Here is a 21,486-nt window from a genome sequence, read left to right on the forward strand (position 1 = left end):
TGTCGAGAACATATAAACTCTGAAGAGAGCTCTCATAGAGCTGTTTCATTCAAAGAAATGAAACTAGGGTTGAAAAAGAACATAAGATGAAGCACACATTTTAATCTTCTAATTTCTTAGTTCGTTTCATATTTTCCCTAAGCAAACATTTGTAAATTTAATCCGTATGACACCCATCTCCTGACTATCTCCAAATACCCACAATTCCTCCCCCAATCCACTTTCCAAATGCAGCCAAGAGATTTATGTTTTATGCAAATCTCTCATCTTCTTCCATGGCTTTAAATCCTTCAATTGCCCTTCCAATTGCCCTTAGGCCCCAGTCTAAATCCTTCATCTAACTTCCTAGGCCCTCTGGGAGCTGGGATGGCTGCCTTTCTAACCTCATTTCCTAACATATTCCCCCACACTTTCTAGGATCCAGCATATTCAGCTTGCAGTTCTTAAAATTTCCACACCAGGGTTTCTCTCTACTCCAGGCCTTCACACCAGCGCTTCTCTCTGTCTAGAATGTTCTTCTCCCCACCTTTTCCTTTACTTTCCTCCATCCCTTTGCCTGACTGATTCCTGTTCAATTTTCAGTTTTCAGATTAAACATCACTTACCCAGAGAGGACTTATCTGAGCCCCAGATGTCAGCCAACTGGTAGGTGTTCACAGGGCATCTGTGTCTCCTCTTTAAGCGGGGGTAAGGGGCAGTATCTTCTCACTGATTTGTTTTCCTTCTTACATCCTGAGGTTATAGACAGTGTCTCTTGTTCATTGATGTATCCCAATACTAAGAATAGTGCTTATTGACTAGAATTGAAATATCACCACATTTCAGCAGAACGTTCAGGAAATCTTTCTTATTTATGGTGTTTTCAGGCCATAAAGACACTACACTTCAAGTGATGCTTTGGGATCACTGTTTTTAAGATAAATGTACAGTTAAAGAAATACTGTGTGCAAGAGTTCCATGATCTCTAATTCAGTATAATTTCTCTTAAATAAAATCATTAACTTCCCCTACCACAACCTTATCCTCTGCTTCTGCCCTGTCTACCACTCTCACTTGTAGTCTGTGGCTTGTGGGGCATGAATGGAAAGAAGAGGGTAGTCATGGCCACCAGCACCACCACTAATTAGCCACTGTGTTGCTGCCGCTTTAGGTCAATCATCACTGCCTTTCCTACCGAAAGAAAAGGCTCCAACACTGCTGATCATCTGCAAGTCTGAGCTAGCTTCAGTAGATTGACAAGCAATCAGAGATAGCTCTATATGTTCACAGAGCGGCCAACCATTGACCAAGTGTAGTTTCAGAGGACACCCCTGCCTTCCAACCACATTACTCCAAATCTTAACTAAAATGCCCCAGTAAGACCTTGGTCCTTTAGCCTAAAGCAGTTGTTTTCAAACTTTGGCATGCATCAGATTGCTAGGCCTCACCTCCAGAGTTTCTGATTCAGGAGGTCTCGTTCAGGCTGAAAATTTGCATTTCTTTTTTTTGTTTTTTTTGAGACAGAGTCTCGCTCTGTTGCTCAGGCTGGAGTGCAGTGGCTCAATCTCGGCTCACTGCATGCTCTGCCTCCTGGGTTCACACCATTCTCCTGCCTCAGCCTCCCGAGTAGCTGGGACTACAGGCACCCGCCACCATGCCCGGCTAATTTTTTTGTATTTTCAGTAGAGACGGGGTGAAAATTTGCATTTCTATGTTCCAGGTGATGGTGCTGCTGCTGGTCTGGGAATCACACAGTGACACCTTCCCACTTAAACTAGGAATGGCTGTCAGGCCTGGTGGTGAGTGAGATTCACCTGTGGAGTTTTGTTTTTGTTTTTAACATTATAGAGTTTGAATGGGGCCCAGTCTTCTACATTTCATAAATGTATCATAAGTGATATTGCTGCAAGGCCAAGGTTGAGAACCATGTTTATCCCTATTTAAAAGCAATGATTCCTGTAAAGGTCTAATATTTTGACGTGGAGCTGGTGATTTACATGCTAGCATAAAAGAGTTCTTGAGCTTTCCTGAGAGAGCTTAATGGTGGGAAAAGGCATGAATACTGAAGATCCTAGACCAAGAGGGATATGTGGATGAGGCACAACCCCAGAGGGAAACTGAGGCACCCAAACCTCACCTTTACTCACGTCACCACGTGGGTTGCCCAATCTGTGGAAGCCCCATGCAGGAGGTGCCCTTGAAGCCACAATCGTAGCCACTTCCTTGGAGGCTTTCATTACCTTTGGCTCTGCTTCCTGTAGGATCCCCAGCTGCGGCCAAGACTGTCCAAATGGTCAATGTGAAAAATCCAGCCAGTCAGATATTTTGACTGAACCCCTGGATACCACTTAGCCTCTGGCATGAGAAAGCTCTTCCCCGACCTCCTGTAAACATCATCATCCAGGGAGACACTGGAAAGCATCCCCATATGAATTTGATCTTTGGACTCCTTTTGAACATAGGAGCCCAATGGGACTTTAAGCTTCATTCATTTCATGGGGAGAAATGACATATCTCCTGAGCAGAGCAAATTCAGCCAGATGTTTACCCCTTCACTTTCTAGCCCCAGGGGAAGTGGGTGGTAGGGGGAAGGGGGCAATGTTTTTCCTGTTTCACCTCCCAAATGCAACCTGTGAGTCATATTGCCTCTTGAGAAGGTAAGACCTACTTGCTTAGTCCCTCCACGGCTTTAAGCGGGCTTGGTCTTCTAAGGGAATTGATCTCCTTGTTCCCGGGACAGCAGTCTCTGAGAGTGAACTCCAAATTTACTAGAGAGCTTCCACTTTTAAACCACAGCATCTCCATCCTATAGCAGAGCCTGGCTAGAAGAGGTGTGGGACTTGCAGACCACAGCTGAGGTTGGTGGGATGGGATGCAGGGAAGTGGTTGAAGACTGAGAGGTCCTTCTGCCCTCAGGGTGGCGGGTGTGAGCTGAGTGGGACTGAGGTGTGAGGGTATTTGCAATCCTGCATCATCCTAAGTATGGCCTGGATAGAGGCCTTATTCCTGATCTACAGAGAGAAATGGGAGGCCCTGGAGAAAGCCGGGATGGGTGAGGGTGGGGTGAGGGTGGAGTGAGGGGAGACAGTGTAAATCCCCTCTGTTACTGGGGAGGTCAGACAGGAATTTACAGCAAAAGAACCCTGAAAAGCAGGAGGCCCAGCCTCCCACTGACTGGCTGGGCAACCTTGGAAAAGTCATGCCTCCTCTCTGTGCCTCAGTTTCCTCATCTGTAAAGGGAGGATACCAGAGCAAATGATTGTGCCCAGGCCTAGTGTTCTATGATTCTACAGTTATGTGAATTGAACTACTATTGAGTCTCTTATCTTAAAATACAATAGGCAGTTGCTAAAACTGCTTTCAACTGAGGAAAGCGTATTGCATCTGTAGTACTGGAGTTAATTTACAAATAACAAGAACTTTAGAACCCGCCAATGAAAATCCATCTCTCTCCCTCCCTCCCTCTCTCTGTATTGTACAGGCTCATGTTAAATGATGAAGAATGTTCTAAACAAAGTGCAGTACAAACATATTAAATGTCTGAACTTTAATATAGCATACCTTTAACATCACTTCAAAGGAAAATAATCTTATGATTCTTAAAGCCCTTATTCCCAAAGACAAGACACATAAGTGAGGAAAACTCAAGAAGAAAGAAGCCTTCCTCTAGGAGATAGAGGTTAATCTCTCCCACTCCCATGTGGGCTGGTTAATGACTAGCTTCCAACAAAGAATATGTGAAGGGGAAGAAATAACCTCACTATGGAGAGACCTAGCAGACACCACCTTAACCAAGTGACCAATGTTAATGTCACCTGTGACCAGTCATGTTCATATCACATAGCCTTGACAGGATGTAGTGAGAAGCCTGCTTCACCTCTGTAGCAGTCTTTCTAAAAACCCATAGCCCCAGAATAACCATAAGACAACACCAAACAAACCCAAACTGAGGGACATTCTATAAAATACCTTACCAGTACTCTTCAAAACTGTCAAGGTCATAAAAACAAGACTGAGAAACTCACAGAGCAGAGGACACTAAAGAGAGATAATGAATGATTTCATAGGCTGTTCCTGACTGGATCCTGGAGCATAAAAAAAAAAAAAAAAAAAAAAAAAAAACAGGAAAATTGGTGAATCCAAATAAAGTTTGTAAGTTAGTTCATGGTATTACATAAATGCCAATTTCTTAGTTTTGATAAATGTACCATAGTTGCATAAGTTGATAATATTAAAGAAAGCTGGGGCCAGGCGCAGTGGCTCACACCTGTAATCCCAGCACTTTGGGAGGCCAAGGCGGGCGGATCACGAGGTCAGGAGATCAAGACCATCCTGTGAATGGTGAAAACCCGTCTCTACTAAAAATACAAAAAATTAGCCGGGCGTGGTGGCAGGCGCCTGTAGTCCCAGCCACTCAGGGGGCTGAGGCAGAAGAATGGCGTGAACCCAGGAGACAGAGCTTGCAGTGAGCCGAGATTGAGACACTGCACTCCAGCCTGGGAGACAGAGCGAGACTCCGTCTCAAAAAAAAAAAAAAAAGAAAAGAAAAGAAAGCTGGGAGAAGGGAGCATAGGAATCCTCTGTGCTTTATTTTTGCAACCCTTCTGCAAAGCTAAACATATTTCAAAACAAAAAAATTTTTAAAAACCAGATTGTACATAGGGTGGGCAATGTCATTCATGTAAAAAAAAATGTGTCAACTAGCAATGAATATAGCATGACTCTTTGGATGTAAGATTTAAGATTTGTGCATCATAAACTTAAATTAAATGTCAACAAATATCATGGCCTCACTATCTTTGTTTTCATATTTACTAAATTAGACTATAATCTCTGTGAGGGGTTTTCTGCCCATCACTGTATCCCCATCACCTAACTCAGAGTACGCTCTCAGAAAGTATGTGTCGAGTGAATGAATGAATGAATGAATGGTATTATTCTGGGCTTGTACAAAGATAATTGGATGAATTCAACCCCTGCCTTCTTGGAACACACAATCTAAGAATGTATAATTATATATTTTTATTCATATATTATTTATATGTGATAGCTTTGGCTCTGTGTCTCCACCCAACTCTCACCTTGAATTGTAATAATCCCCACATGTCATGGGAGGGACCTGATGGGAAGTAATGGAATCACAGAGGCAGGTTTTTCCCATGCTGTCCTCATGATAGTGAATAAGTCTCATGAGATCTGATGGTTTTGTCAAGGGGAGTTCCCCTGCACGTGCCCTCTTGCCTGATGCCATGTAAGATGTGATTTTGCTCCTCATTCACCTTCTGCCATGATTGTGAGGCCTCCCCAGCCATGTGGAACTGTGAGTCAATTAAACATCTTTCCTTTATGAATTACCCAGTCTCGGGTATGTCTTTATTAGCAGTGTGATTAGAGACTAATACAATATGTCAATATATTTAAATTTTATTACATGTTATTTTGTATCAATCTAAGATTTATATATGAAATCTAAGATACATCTACATAATGCACACACACATACAGTCAGAGAGAACAAAATACCAATATTCAACCAACCTGAGGAAAAGTGAATTCTATGCCAGGAAGGATTGTTGCCTATTTTGGCTCACTGCTGTATCCTTGGCACCTAGAATAGGTTTGGCACTAGCAGATGCTCAACAAATATTTGTTCGATGGATGAATGGAACAAGCCTCCTGTACCAGCCAAGGGGATGTGCCTTCCAGATCCTCTCAGGGTTAGTGTGTAGGAAGAGTGGGGGTGCTACAGAGAAAGCTTTAGCCTTCCCAGCCTCAAGGCAAGCTGGCATGTGCTGTATTTGTGCTGACTGTTCCCCTGAGATGTCTTAAAGATTCTCCCAACAGGCCTTCAGTAGCCTTTCAGAATCCACATTCTGCACAAAGGTCTAACTGTGTTTTCAGCCAAGACCAAATTAATAATAATAATACATCAGAAATGTCTCCACACACTCATTTCCACATTGAAATTTGTGTTGACTTGGTGAAGAATTTCAATGGAACTGAACACCGCTTTGCAGAGTAGAACATTAAATGGGAGCCCCAAAGCAAAAATTTCAGAATAAGTCCCTTTAGCCTTCTGAATTACCAAATCAATCTCACTCCATAGAAAGACTTCTCGTATGTGGGCCCCAAGAGTCACAGGGCTGCTCCAATGGTATTTATGCCCATCATCCTGTGAGCTCTTAACTCGAGCATGACTCTGGACAGAGCATGGGTGATTTCTCTACTTGAGAAACCCTCAAAGTAGAGCCTCAGGTTACAAAGATGAAACACAATTGTGTACATAGAAATCTGCCTGTGAAGCCAAAAGTAATTAACCTGTGCTTTTTATGCTTCAGAATCCCAACCTCAAACACTTCTGTTGTTTTCCTCCGGGCACTGCGTTAGGTAGGACTGAAATTAAAATGAAGTCCTCCCTTCACCATGACACTGTAATTAATGGAGAAAGGGGAAATGTTGTTCATGGGCTAAGGTCTCCTTTACCTGCATTGTGGGACAAGGGAGAAAACCCAGTGAAGCAGTTTATTTCTGGGCCAGAACTGACAGCTGCAGAGGATGGGATCTGGGAAGCATCCAAAAGTCCATTCAGCCAAAACTAACTTCCTTTCTCTCCCACTATGAGGCCTACAATTGTCAGCATTAATTTTCAGCAAGTCACTCCCTTGCCCCCTGCAAACTTGAATAAAGATATTCCTGAGTGGGTGACAAATTAAGCCACTGTCACTCAAACAGAGCTTGGTATTTATCAGATTAACCAACAAGTCATTTGAATAGGTCCTAAGGAAATGGCACATGGGATGTACTGGTTAGATGATGATGGTGATGACAGTATTGATAATATTGGTGATACTGATGGTAATGATGGTGGTGATGATAATGGTGGTAGCAATGTGAGGATATTAGCAGTAGAACCAATAACAAAAATATCATTTTAGAAAAATGTATTATGTACCAGTGAAGATGGTAAAGACTCTGTATTGATTATTTCAGCTTGTCCTCACATACACTTTCATATATCCATTGATATGGTTTGGCTGTCTCCCCACCCAAATCTCATCCTGAATTCCCATGTCTTGTGGGAGGGGACCCAGTGGGAGGTAATTGAATCATGGGAGCAGGTCTTTCCTATGCTGTTCTCATGAGAGTGAATAAGTCTCATGAAATCTGATGGTTTTATACAGGGGAGTTTCCCTGCACAAGTTCTCTTTTCTTGCCTGCCACCATGTAAGACATGCCTTTCACCTTCTGCCATGATTGTGAGGCCTCCCCAGCCACATGGAACTGTGAGTCCATTAAACCTCTTTCTTTGTAAATTGCCCAGCCTCGGGTATGTCTTTATCAGCATCATGAAAATGGACTAATGCATCCATTTTATAGATGAAGAAAACTAAAATTCAAAAGAGAGTAAGCAACTTACCCAATGTCATCCAGCTAGAGAAGAAAGGGCTACAGCCCATCAAAGAATTAAGATGATGCCTTACCTGAAGCAACCTAAGCATCGGTGGTTAGGAAGCATTTTCTAGGTCCCTAGAGAGGTGAAGCACACCATGAAACAGGGGGCAGGGAATCATCTGACATAATAACTTGACCCAAGTGCCCTCTGCTCTCCTCACTTTTTCAGGTATTACTCAAAGGGTAACAGACCCCAGATTGACTTATCTACCATCTCTGATGAAGAAATACATAGGAAAATACAAAAACACATCTCAGTGAATATGGCAGGAGCTGCTGGGTGAAGAATGTCCTTTTTCTTGGAATTGTTTCCCTAGGAAGAAAGGACAGGTCATTCATGCTAGGAGACATGAAAACTTGGAGCTTTGATATAAAGACCAGGAACTGAATGGTATACAATTAGCAGCATGTTCCCTTTATCTCTCATGGTCTAATTGTCAATATTGAACAATTTCAAGCATCACATTTCCACTTCATGTTATCTTGTTATCTTATTCTGTGGTTTCATCTGTTGGATCTTCCCAACCGGATTGCTAACTCTTTGTGGATACAGACCATAATCCTGCTTCTTATACATCATCCCCCACATCCCAGCACTATGCTGGTCATAGTGTGGGTGCCTAATGCATGTTTGTAGTCTGATTTCTGGAGTCACCTCCATTGCAGTCAGATTCAGCTACTGAGGACTCTGCTGGACATTAAGATGTCAGAACCGGCCAGGCGCGGTGGCTCACACCTGTAATCCCAGCACTTTGGGAGGCCGAGGCAGGTGGATCATGAGGTCAGGAGTTCAAGGCCAGCCTGGCCAACATAGCGAAACCACATCTGTACTAAAAATACAAAAATTAGCCGGGCCTGGTGGTGGGCACCTATAATCCCAACTACTCAGGAGGCTGAGGCAGGAGAATCACTTGAACCTGGGAGGCGGAGGGTGTGGTGACCCAAGATTATGCCATTGCACTCCGGCCTGGGCGACAAGAGCAACACTCCGTCTCAAAAAAAAAAAAAAAAAAAAAAAGATGTCAGGACCATGAGAACCCAGAGAGTTTGCAGAGTTACCTGGCCTCGCACTGAGAACAAAACTGACCCTCTTTATCGTTTTCTGGGACACCAGGCAAGCTTTGGCAAGATTTGGAATCTGTAGCAGACTTCAGATACTTTTTCAGGGGTGGACTGATCTCAGTATGAACAATAACCCAATGTTGCCACTGCCAGAGTTCAGGGAGTGGGGAGGGAGGGCTACCTGAAATTATGCTTATAAAATGTACATGCTCACATTCTTCATAAAGAGGAAGTATAGCGTGGCAGTTAGCACAAACTCAAAGCCTGATTTCAAATGTCGACTATGCTACTTGCTAGCTGTGTGACTTTGGTCAATCTACTGAACCTCTCTGTGCCTTAGTTTTTTCACTTGTAGAATAAATGATAGTACTTATCCTATAAGATTGTTGTGAGGATTAAATATGTGTAAAACACTTAGAAGAGTTTCTGGCATATAGCAAGTGCTGTACAGAGATTAGATATTATTATTACCAGCATCCTTACTTAATAATAATTATTATAGCATTCTGCAGATATAACATATCTTTACTGCTCTTTGCAATGTATGATGCTTTATTTTCTCCCAACAAATCTGTGTAACAGGTTTTATTACTGCCCTTACTTCAGAGAAGATGCAATTTAAGATTAGAAGACATAAGTGACTTGCTAAAAATCAACAATCATATGCCCATTTCAATACACACTAATGTTCTTTTGTTTTTATCTTAGAGACAGAGTCTCTAAACTGGGCTCAAGTGATCATTCTCCCATGTCAGCCTCTTGAGTAGCTGAGACTACAGGCACACGCCACTGTGCTGGCTACACACTAATGTGTTTTGATGATGATGACCTTCAGGTGACTGTCAGCTTCTGCATGCCTGGAGTGGGGGATGAGTGGATGGCTCAGCAGGGCCCTGCTGGCCCACTGGATAGGATACTGAGCACCATCTCTCTTTGCTGGCTGACCACCACATAGTTGAGTTCATGCTTGTGCCCAGTGTCTTGCCTCTGCTCACTTTTCAAGAAGAATCCGTTGGAAAATGAGACCCAATTTTTCTTACTTTAATCATCTTTGTCATCATTTTTTCCCATCACAGTATGCCTTGTACACTATAGGCACTATTCCCTGGCGGAAAAAACATCTCCTGACTGCTGCCAGTTTCAGATATAGCCCATTTAGTTGGACCAGAAATGAGCAGGAGGCCAGGGTTTTGGGAAGTAGGCACTGGGAAGCTGGCATCCTCCCTCCTGGGGCTATTAGCCACTGAAGAGCTAGTACATTCTGCTGATGGCATCTCCTTTGTACAGGCATTCCACAAATAACTGCAGACCTGAAGCAAGGCATTGGTGGGATTACAAGGATGAATCAGACCCAGGCAGTGCACCTCATAAAACTCACAGCCCAGGGGTGGGTAGCAAAGCCCATGTACAACAATCTGTAATGCTGGAGCCTGCCTACCTCATTTCACATCCTACTCTTGCTCTTACTACAGATCACTAGGCAAGTTAACTACTTTCTCTGTGCCTTAGTTGCTTATCTAGAAAATTTGGATAACAATCACACTTACCTTGAAAGGATTAAGTGAATTAATGCATATAAAGCTCATAAAACAGTGTCTGGCACATGGTAAGCATTTAATAAAAGTTATTACTATTATTATCATATACTATATATTATTATATACTATCAATCATATAGTATATGCTATAATACTATGTAGTATATATACTATAGTTATACCATATAAGTATATAGTATATATATAATATATACCACGTATGTGTCATATAACATATCTAACATATATTATATATACTATTATGAAAATGATTAGATATTAATACAAAGTTCTGTAATAACACCATGGAAAGGGAATTATTTCTGACAAGGCAGGTTAGAGAAAGATGTAGTTATAAAAATAGCATAATGGGCCGGGTGCGGTGGTTCCCGCCTATAATCCCAGCACTTTGGGAGGCCAAGGCAGGTGGATCACCTGAGGTCAGGAGTTCAAGACCAGCCTGACCAACATGGTGAAACCCCGTCTCTACTAAAAGTACAAAAAATTAGCCAGACATGGTGGCGGGCACCTGTAATCCCAGCTACTTGGGAGGCTGAGGCAGGAGAATTGCTACAACCCGGGAGGTGAGGTTGCAGTGAGCTGAGATCGCACCATCGCACTCCAGCGTGGGGGACAGAGTGAGACTCCATCAAAAAAATAAAAGCATAATAGTCACTATTTGTCAAAAGCTCAAAAGCCAGCTCATAAGCATTATTTAATACAGTCCTCCCAAAACGTTACGAGCAGATACTTGCCACCTTTTGACTGCAAAAGCTCATCCTTAGAGAGGGTAAGTAACTTGCAGAGCAGTTCCATGGTGGAGCCCATTTGCACCCAGGTGGGGCTGTCTCCAGAGTCCAAGTTCCTAACCACTGTACCTTATTCATCAGGATATGTGACTTCCAATGAGAATCAGAAGGGCAGGAAAAGTGTGGAGTGTCAGGGTTAGGATGGAGAGGGCACAGAGGCCTCCATGGCCACAGCCCAGTGCCAGGGCAAAGGGGCTCCATCAGTGCAAGTGAAAGAACACTAAGACCCCTCCAATCTGCACAGGCTTACCTCAGCCAGGCCCTTGGAACATGTAGCCTTCCCTGTCCTAAGCCTCCAAGCCCATGTCATAGATGCAAGTCCCAGAGGACAAGTGGAGATGGTTGTGCTGAGTCACTGGAGCCGAGGCCACACTTGATGGGGTAGGAGAAGCAGGAAGCCATCCCCTCTCCTTCTCATTTATTTCTCTTACGTCTTCCCACTTCCTTTTGTCTCCTGTTTGGTGAGATCCCCATTACTACAACCTGCTTAGAGCCCCCTGGGCCTGGCTTACTGCTCCTGGGGAAGAGATGCAGAGGACCTCAAGAAAGGTTCCCAGAAGCAGGTGAGGCTGCTCAGGAATCAGTGGAGGAGCAGACTCACTGCGGGGAAAACCAAGAGCTTATAGCTATATGGCTACTGGCCCAGGACCACCTGCCTCCTCCAGCAGCCATCCCTGACATCAGTGTCCTCACCTGCACCATTCAAGAGAGGGTTTCAGACAAACAGGGGACCAGGTGTACAGCTGGAGCAAAGTAGTCAAAACAGAGCACCTTTGCTTTCATTCATTTCTACCTGAAGGTGAGAGGTGCAAAGAGAGATCCTGGATGACCTGAAGACTCTTCTCTCACCAGGAAATTCAGACCCAGGAGAGATGGCAACATAAGCTAATGAAGTCATCTTCAGGGCAACCCAAGTGAGCATCGTGCACCTATTCACCTATACAAAGACATTTGTCAAGAACATACTGTGTGCCAGGCACCAGGTAGGTGGGATGACAAATAGAATCCCTACCTTCTAATGAGGGAGGCTTTTGAGTAAGCAAATATTATAAGACAATGGGATTTGTGCTGTGATCAAGGAGACACAAGGTGCTGTGGGAGGAAACAAGATGGCAGCCAATCTGCTAATGGAGGGTGGATGTGGGCAGGATGCAGTGGCCTCTGAGTCAAGTTGAAAAGAAGAAATGGGAATTGCAGTTAGCCAAGGGAAAAAGTGGGATAACGCCATTTCAGAAGGAGGAAGAGATGGGAATGGGTGTTTATGCAGATGTTTGTGGTTACAGAAAATCAAAGAAGCTCCCATCTGACTGCATATATTTCCTCTGAGAGGGATAGAAGAGGTGGTAGAGGAGAAAAACTTAAAAATCACCCCTTTAGGAGATGATGGGAGCTGGACAGGGAGCTGGCTAGGTGCTGTGGTTTAGATATAATTTGACTCCACTGAAGCACATGTTGAAATTTCATCCCCAGTGTGGTGGTGTTGAAGGCAGGGCCTAATAGGAGCTGGTGAGTCATAGGGGGATCGCTTGTGGTGGGATGGCTTGGTGCCATTCTCAAGGCAATGGGTGAGTTCTTGCTCTTGAGAAACTGGATTGGTTCTTGGGAAAATGGATTAGTTCCCATGAGAGTGGGTTCTTATAAAGCCAGGATGTCCCTGAGGTTTGGTCTGTCTTCCCATGTGCCCACTTCCTCTTTGACCTTCTCTGCCTGTCTTGATGCAGCACTAAAGCCCTCACCAGAAGCCAAGCAGACGCCAGCACCATGCTTCTTTTACAGCCTGCAGAACCATGAGCCAAAGAAAATTCTTGTCTTTATAAACTACCTAATCTCAAGGTATTCCTTTATAGCAACACAAACAGACTAAGACACTAGGGATACAAGTCATGTGCACAGGACTCTCCCATGTCAGTATCCTCTTCCTAATGAAGGGTTCAATCGGGATTTCCTATCTTTTGGATGGTTTTGGCATATGAAATGCTGTGTGTTATAATAGGAAAAAAAAGCAATTTCCTGAAACATTTTATGTAAGTTATCTCATTTGATTAACTCTGCTTTACAAATGAATAAGATAATATATTGGAGTGACAAGTAACTTGCACAGTGTCGCATACTTGGGAAAGTGAAAACCTAAAGAAGGTAAGGGACTCATTCTTCCTGCTTTAGGTGCACGGAAATGATGGAAGTTGAAGACAGATCTCCCTACTCGAAGTCCTAAGTTTTGCACTGTTAAGTCAGAAGACATAGTTCCAGTCTCAGGTCTGTTACTAACCTGCAATAGGCTCTTGAATTAGTCATTTAACTGCTCTAAGCCTCAACTTCCTCATTTGTAAAATGAGTCTATGGGCCTTTCTGAAACTCTTTTTTTTTTATACAGGGTTTTGGCTCTGTCACCTCAGACTCCCAAGTAGCTGGGACTACAGGTGCATGGCATCACACCCCGCTAATTTTTTAAATTTTTCTAGAGACAGGGATCTTACAATGTTGCCCATGCTGGTCTCAAATTACTGGGCTCAAGCAATCCTCCTGATATAACTAGAGATTCAAGAATGGCCCCTAGAATCCAACCCATGAGCCCTCTAGCCTAGGAATGAGGCTTTGGCAGGAAATATCAAAGATAGGTTTTCTTTCATTTCCACAACCCTATAAGGTTTGGGAATTCCAAATAAACAAATTTACCTTAATAATTTGTTGACCTAATTTGTTGCTGTCTCTCCATGCACGGAGAGATAGCATGCAATGAGTACAAAAGACCAAAAGTAAGCACTATGACCAACTCATTGTGTGCCCTTGGTCAAGGCCACCTCACCTCACTCAGACTCAGTTTATTCAGCTGTGAGATGAAGTAGAAGATCCTTAAAGTCCATCCTACTTTAAATGTCTCCCACAAACCTTAACTCATATAAGCAAATGCATCCTCAGCCTGTCTACTTGATTTTCCAGTAAGCATTTCTAACTTAACATGTCTAAAACAAAATCCACAATTTTCCCCATCAAATCAGGCCCTCTTGCAAATGGCAATCATATCTAAGTTTCTCGGACAAAAAACTTGGGGTCATCCTTGGCTTCCCTCCTTTTTGCATCCTCTGCACCCAGCCTGTCAGAAAATCCTATTAATTTTACCTTCAAAATATGTCTAATATACAACTACTTCTCAGCATCTCCGCCGACATTACCACACTAGCCTAAGCTATCATCATTTCTACCCTAGATTAACGTGATCCTTCTCTACCTGGTCTTGTTGCCTCTAATTTTGTCCTTCCACAGTAACAGCAGCCAGAGTGATCCTTTTAAGGCATAACTATGCCCCTGCTTTGTTTAAAACCCTCCAATGGTTTCCCATCCCACTTGGGCGGAGTCTCAGGTTCCCATTCGGACCCACACACTAATGATCTGGCATCCTCCTGCTCCTTTCTCCTTCTACTCTCCTCCTGTTCATCCTGCTCCTGTCTCCTTCTGCTCTCCTCCTGTTCACTCTGCTCCAGGCACACTGACCCCCTTGCCGCTCCTTGAACAGGCCAACCATGGTCCTGCTTAGAGGATTTTGCACTCACTGTCTCCTCTGCTGGGAAAAGATTTACCTGGCATGCTCCTCCTTTCTTCGGGTCACTGAGCAGATGTTGTCTTACCAAGGCAGCCTTCCCTGGCCATCCTATTGGAAATAGCACTCATGCACATTCCACCCCACCTCCACTTTCTAATCCCTTAACCTGCTTTCTTTTCCTTCATATCATGGACACACTATCTTGTACAAGCAGCATGTCTCAAATTGTAATGTGCACACAAATCAACCAGGGATCTTGTTACCTGCAGATTCTGACTGTATAGGGTTGGGTTCTGCACTCGTAACAAGCTTTCAGATGATACCATTGCTGTTGGCCCATGGATCACACTTTAAGAATATAGAGTATACAGCATTTATTGATTTGTTTATGTCTGTCTCCTCCAACAAAAAAAGTAAGCTCCATGGTAGCCAAAATTTTGTCTGATTTTTGTTGGTCTTTTTTTATTTCTATATTCCTTAGCCTTTATATCAGTGTTTGGCACAGAATAGACATAAAATAAATTCATTGAGGGAATCATGAAGGTATGAGGCAGATACATGAGAACCCCAGAAGGTCATCCAGTAAAGTCCTAGGAGCTAGAGCAAAATCCAGTGGAATGGTGTCCTGAAGCAGACAGAAATATGGTAAGTCAGAGAAGGCAACGGTGTCAAATCAGGTCAGCTGAATCCAGTGATTAGGTTTAAGAAATTAATTGGACCAGAAATGAGAGACAAGGCCCAAGAGTCCAGGGCTACAATAGACCAGAAAGCTAGAACAGGGTAGAAAAGAAGTGAGCAGGTTCAAAAGAATTGTTTCAATCAAGACTACAGTGCTCAAAGCCCACTTTGTGATGTGGAGATGTTATGGCCTATCAGTAGGCTGCTGTGGTTCAAAGGCACAGAGTTGGGTAGGACAAATTCTATTTCATTTCAATCCATCTTGGAACTACTTGATTTTAGGATACAAGAAACGAGTTTCTTAAAGTTTACTATCTGTATTTGATTTAATTTGTCCTAAATTTCTTTCTTTCTAGCTTAAAAGATGTCCCATAACTTATGTATTTCAGGGTAATACAATAATTTCATGGTATATTGCATACCACTTTGATGCTGACACGGCTTTTCTGATGATGATGATGATGATGATGATGATACCATTTTCACTCTCAAAAGGGTTTGAGGCAGTTTATAGAATAATAACAACAACAGTGAATAACATTCATGTGGTGCTTACTATGTGCCAAAAACTGTTCTAAGGACTTTACAGATATTCACTCATCTAATCCTTCCAACAATCTTACGAGGTTGGTACCTTCATTATCCCCACTTTATAGGAAAGAAAACAGAATCCCAAAGAGGTTAAGTGACTTGACCAAGATCACTCAGCTAGCAAATAGCAACACCTACAATAAGACAAAAAAATAAAATCTGTAAGAACCAAGCCATAAAGGAAGAATGGCGAGTGGGAAGAAACGAATTTTATCATAAAACTTGGGGAGAGAATGTTATAACTCAACACAAAACTTCATTGTAAGCTTCCTGGAAGCCCAGGGGGGAAGGAAAATGGGTTGGGCTTTATCCAAAGGTTACCTCAGGCAAATTTTAAGAGAGTCTTGTGACACTAGACCAGAAGCATTAAAGATGGGTGGTCGGTGTGAGCAATGCCACTCTAGAAGGCAGAGTCGGAGAGAAGTGCAGAGTCAGAGGCCACTGGGGTAAGTAGATTGAGGTGCCAAAAAGGCCAGCAACAGAGGTGGAGTGAAATAGAGACTAGAAGGAGGTGGAAAAGGTTCCAAACACAGAGAAGGCAAGAGTCAGCGTAAACCATCAATGCAGGGGAGGGTCAGCACTCAAGTGAGTCATGGAAATGCAGAATTCCGATCACAAAGTCCTTTTATACCTTGCTACTTAAAGTGTGGTCCTTGAACCAGCTCAGGAACTTACTAGAAATATAGAATTTCAGGCCCCATCCAGTTCCACTGAATCAGAATTCACATGTTTCACAAGCTCCTCAGGTGATCGGAATGCACATGCCGGTTTAAGAAGCACTGCTTTGGCATGGGCCTTGGTGAATGCCCACATAGCAGTAGACTCGGAACACACACCCAGTGCTGTGATAGGTGCCCTCACATTCATTATCTCCTGGGATCCTCATAACAATCATACAATAAAGATATCCTTTTTGTACTCATTTTACAGATGAGGAAATTGAGGCTTACAGTCATACCTAGTGAGAAACAGAGCTGAGACTTGCCCAAACCAATTACCTTCCATTCCATTCAATTCGTTTCTATTGGCATTTCAGTTAGAATTTATCCTGGCCAAGGCAATAGCAGACAAGCTGCTGCTGGCATCATTCTGAAGGGTAGAAGCAGGGGGCCTATATCAGAGTGTGTTACAGCAAGCAATGGAGGAAGGCTCAGCAGTAGGTTCTGATCGAAGAGAAGGGGACAGATGAGAGCAGGTAGGATGGATGTCTTCCAAGAAGGTACAACCAGAGCCTTCCGGGAACATGGCAAATTTGGCCCTGAATCCATCCAGAAAACAAGTCCTTCATATTACAACTGGAGACATGTAGAGGTAGCTCCAGCCAGGCCACGCTGCCCTATCTAAGACCCTCCCCTTCCCGCCCCCACCTCAGCTAGCTGCAGTGGTGTGTTACCCTTCTGACTGTTCCGTTCATTCAGCGAAATGTCAGTGTAGGAGCAAACTGAGAGTGAATGTGTCTTTCATTTGCCAATTAGTCATGTACCACCTAACTGCTCATGTGTGTGATTTGAGCACGTGTGTTACATGTTACTTAATTTTTCCTTTATTGGTGATTGGTTTAATGAAGTTGCACATGGGCCAGGATGGTCTTGTATCTAATTGGCTTCCCCAGAGTACAAGGTGGACACAGAGTGCATGTTTAATAGATTTTTAATGATGGATCACCTCTTCTAGAGAACAAAACCAGAGCCCTCAGTCCCTCAATGCCCCACCAGGGAGAGCGGTCCAGGTGGAGGAGATGAGTCCTGAGAGCTGAGTGGGTCCACCTACGTGGGTTGGCCTGATGGTCCCTTCCTCGCCAGTTGAACCCTCCTATCAGGGCTCAGGGAATCCCTGACACGCCTCTCCCCTCCTCTTTCATCTTCATGGGAAACAGAAACCACCAAATGTGGGTGTGTGGTGTGAAGACACTAGATGGTGTTCTCGTCCAGGCAGCTGTTTTGCTGTGTTGTTTTCCTGCCCCTTCCTGAGAAGATAAGATCTGGACAGGCTTGTGATTCTCTCCCACAGACCCTCAAAGGCAACAAGCAAGCCAAGTTCATTTCTCAGGCACCTTCTCAGAAGCACACCCCACATCAGTATGTTTAATGAGATCCGGGTCACTTGAAAGCAGCAGCAAAAGCAGCTTCCCTAAAACACAGGGCAAGATCAGTGCCTCCTCTGAGCTTCCCTTTCTTCTCCCAAGATCCCCAGGCAAAACTGATTTGCATGAGCAGCCAACTTGTACCTCCTAGAAGGAAACTTGAAGCCTGAAGTCGCTGGAGATACCAACACCTTCCCCAGCTGTAGGGGGGTCGGGGGAGATGAGCACTTAACAGAAAACAAAATTTGCAGGTCTTTGGGGAGGCTGGGGAGAGGGAAGAAGACTGCTCTGGAAAACACAGAAGGAGAATAAAAGACAGAAACAGTTAAAAAGAATAAATGACTATGAGCACAAACTCTGCTACCTGGCTTCAAAATGGGATTGCAGTTGCAAGATGGCCCCAAGATATGAACTAACTCCTCTGGGACCCAGATTGAAGCCCAGGTGGCAACTGCACCTGCCTCACCCAGTGCAGAACACAGAATTAGTCCTGCTCTGCAAAGCCCTGTTACTGGCTTACTGTTACCATTGACGCCCCCTCCCCTGCAACCCAAAGGGACAGAAACCTAATTTTGATCACTTTTCCCTCCCCCAAAGCTGCTTCTCCTTCATTCCTCTACAGACCCCCTTATATTGTAAACTGGCAGCTGATAATACCATTCACTTTCAAACCAATGTTTACTGAGAAATCAGAGGAAGTGAATATAAAAGATAGGGCTTGCAAAGATAGAGGGCAAAAGAATTGGAGATTTCTTCTTCTATTTGAAAGCATCATGCCCTCCTGACCTAGGTCCCAGAGACCAGGCCAGAGAGAGAAAGAGAGACACTGAGGTTCCTGGTGTATCTCCTGATGTGCAAAATGGCAGGAGGAGGAGGCTGGTATTGCTTATGGCCCCACATGACCTAAGGATGGCCTTTCCCAATGGTGAGCCCAATGGCCTCCCAGAGAATCAGGCCTCCAGAGCAGAGCTGGGAGGGGAAGACATGGCAGCCCTGGAGGCTGGGCCTATGGGGTGGGGGAAAATTAGAGAAGCCAGAGACCCACAGTTTAGAAATACAGTGGAGGTCAGTTGCAGTGGCTCATGCCTGTAATCTCAACACTTTGCAAGGCTGAGACAGGAGGATCCTTTGAGCTCAGGAGTCTGCCATCAGACTGGACAATATAGCAAGACTGTCTCTACTAAAAATCAAGAAAAAAAAATAGCTGGGTGCAGTGGCACACACCTATAGTCCCAGGTACTCGGGAGGCTGAGGCAGGAGGATCACTCGAGCCTAGGAGGTCGAGGCTGCAGGGAGCCAAGATCACACCACTGCACTCCAGCCTGGGCAACAGAGTGAGACCTTGTCTGAAAAAAGAAAAGAAAAGAAATACAGTGGAACATGGCAGCTCCTTTGTTGTTAAGTTCCAGGATATTTTTCATTCTGGGCAGCCTAGGGTGTCTTTAGCTGTTAAGGAGAAAGAGCTTGGAGGATGTGGGGAAGGGAAAGCTGGGGTACTACTGAGAGTTGAGCCTGGTAGGGGGATGGAGTTGCCTGGACTGAATTTTCAGGGCCTTCATCCGTTCCTTTTCTGTCCCCTGGAAAACAAACTGGGCTTCTCTTCCTCTCTCTCCCTCTCTTTCTCTCTCTCTCCCTCTCTCGTTTTCTCACTCTGGCTCACACACACACACCTTTTCTTGATTAGATCGTTACATTCAATCCTAGGTAGGTGTGCCTCTAATTTCGGGTCCCCAAGCATACACACCCCAGACCTCAGGGGACTTTGGCTTCCTGAGGTCAGGTCGGAGCACAAACAGATCTGAAACGCCGTTCGTCACATCATGGAAGGGAGTGAGTTGGGTGCTTCAGGTAGATCCAGAGTACACCTTGGCTCTCACTCGTTATTATTTCTTAACAGTGTGAAACCCCCAGGACATCCCGACAGCGTCTGTCCTGGGTGGGCCAATGTGAGCAGAGAGCACGGGCTTTGAGGCTGGAGCCCCTGCATTTGGATTCTGGCTCCACCGCCTACCCTGTCACCGTGAGAAAGCGGTTTGACTTCTCTAAATCTCCTTTTCCCCTAGGTAGGAAAGGGACAGTAATGGTCCTTAGTAGGACTGAATGAGATACTGTGTAGGCCCAGCACGGTGCCTGAGTAGATGAAAAACTCAATAACTCATAGTCATTCTTACTTTTAACAGCACTTCCATTATCATTGTTATCCTGCAGGTCAGGAGCCACGCTGGGCCTGCGGTGAATTTTCTTAGAGTAGATTTTTAAGGGAGCCGGTCCCCAGCTCTTTCCAGAATCCCCAGAAGCTATTAAGGATGTCTGTGTACATCCAGTTTGCCATGTTTAGTCAAACTTTGAGGGACTCACGCCCCAGTGCAGCCCACGGGGTTTTTGCAGAGCTGATGACTAATATTTTGTAGAGAGTCTGATGACTCCAATACACCTGCCTTATGTCCCTGGGTCTGAAACAGCTTTCTTAATAGACTGAGAGATTCACTACAAGGACTCTCCTTTGTCAACGTTTTACCAGCCCTGATGAAGGATTAAAAATTATGTTAACCAGCAGTTCTGACTTGGCTTCTGTCAGTCACAGCTTCGCATGGCTGCACTTGCTTCTCTCTTCCTCTTCCTCTTCCTGTCCCCTCTTTGCTGATCTGGACTCAGCCTGGTATTCTTGTCACAAGGTCATCGCCTAGGTGAGCTCAGCTCAGCGTGAAACAAAACAGCTCATCTGAAGGCACCACACAGTCCGTACTGGGAGGAGGGGACCCTCCTCAATCCCCTGCCTTCTCACAAGTGGGCTCTTTTGGTTCCATCTTGCAAAAGCTGGGCAGAAAGAATTTTAATCTGAGCTCTCGGAGCCCTTGGACACAGGGACAGCATGAACTGCCCCTAATTCCTTGGGTGCTGGGTGGTCTGCAATCACTCCCTCATAGCACTGTCTGAGGGCTGACCACTCAGCTTGCAAAGATATCTAGGCACAATTTGTTTTCAAAAGGCTTGCATGTTTGTTATTTTCTGAACTTTGGCTTTAGATCAGTTTGGGTGTTCTCCAGAGAACAGCCACTCTGCTTCGGCATTGAAGCGTTCTCTCACTCACGCTCTCCTCCCTACTCCCAAGTGTCTTGAATCACTGCTGCATTGCAGGTTCATGCATCTGGACTGTTTTCATGTTCTTGGGGCATGGCGTGTATTTTATAAACACACGGTCAGTTTACACTGCCTGGGAACTTAGGGGATTTCCTCTCTGTGGGAAACAGCTGTGAGGAGCTTGACCAAACTTGGCTTTGTGGAGAGTAAGACATCGCCTCTGATCATCCACGTGGGGCAGCTGCACTGGCTGTGTTCCTGTTGTTATGCCTGAGGATCCTCCTAGAAATCTAAGCTAAGAAGGGAAGCTCATTATGCTCTCCTCCCTGGTTTCCAGTTTAGTTGTTCATGAGTGATTTTGCATATCATAAAACCCCATGTCTGTTCACCTTCACGCCGTCTGCCAGCAGCACCTTAAGCCATCTGACTGCTGTGGGACCTCTGAGGCCACAGAATTATGGCATCATAAAGCTGGAAGGGACTTTAAGAGAGCCATTCGCCCAACACATTAGATGAGCACTTACTATGTGCAAAGTGCTGTGCTAGATGCCATGGGTGAAGGAAGGTGAGAAAGACCCAGTCTCTGTCCTCAAAGAACTGACAGACTTTAGGCTTGGCCATCAACACCACAAAGCATTCTGTGACCTTCTTCTTCAGGTGGGCTCAAGGTGT

At 44.5% G+C, this 21,486-nt stretch overlaps 1 long non-coding RNA gene across 1 annotated transcript; it reads right to left on the reverse strand.

Annotated features, from left to right (window-relative positions):
- Positions 1–17,282: 17,282 nt before the first annotated feature.
- LOC130540612 (uncharacterized) lies at positions 17,283–21,225 on the reverse strand. The gene is made up of 4 exons (XR_008954609.2): positions 19,404–21,225; positions 18,958–19,079; positions 17,878–18,021; positions 17,283–17,780 (listed from the first exon to the last, which is right to left on the reverse strand). It is a non-coding gene; the product is annotated as an uncharacterized LOC130540612 (long non-coding RNA).
- Positions 21,226–21,486: the final 261 nt, after the last annotated feature.

This window comes from Pan paniscus, chromosome 9, assembly GCF_029289425.2.
Source record: "Pan paniscus chromosome 9, NHGRI_mPanPan1-v2.0_pri, whole genome shotgun sequence".
Lineage (NCBI taxonomy): Eukaryota > Metazoa > Chordata > Mammalia > Primates > Hominidae > Pan > Pan paniscus.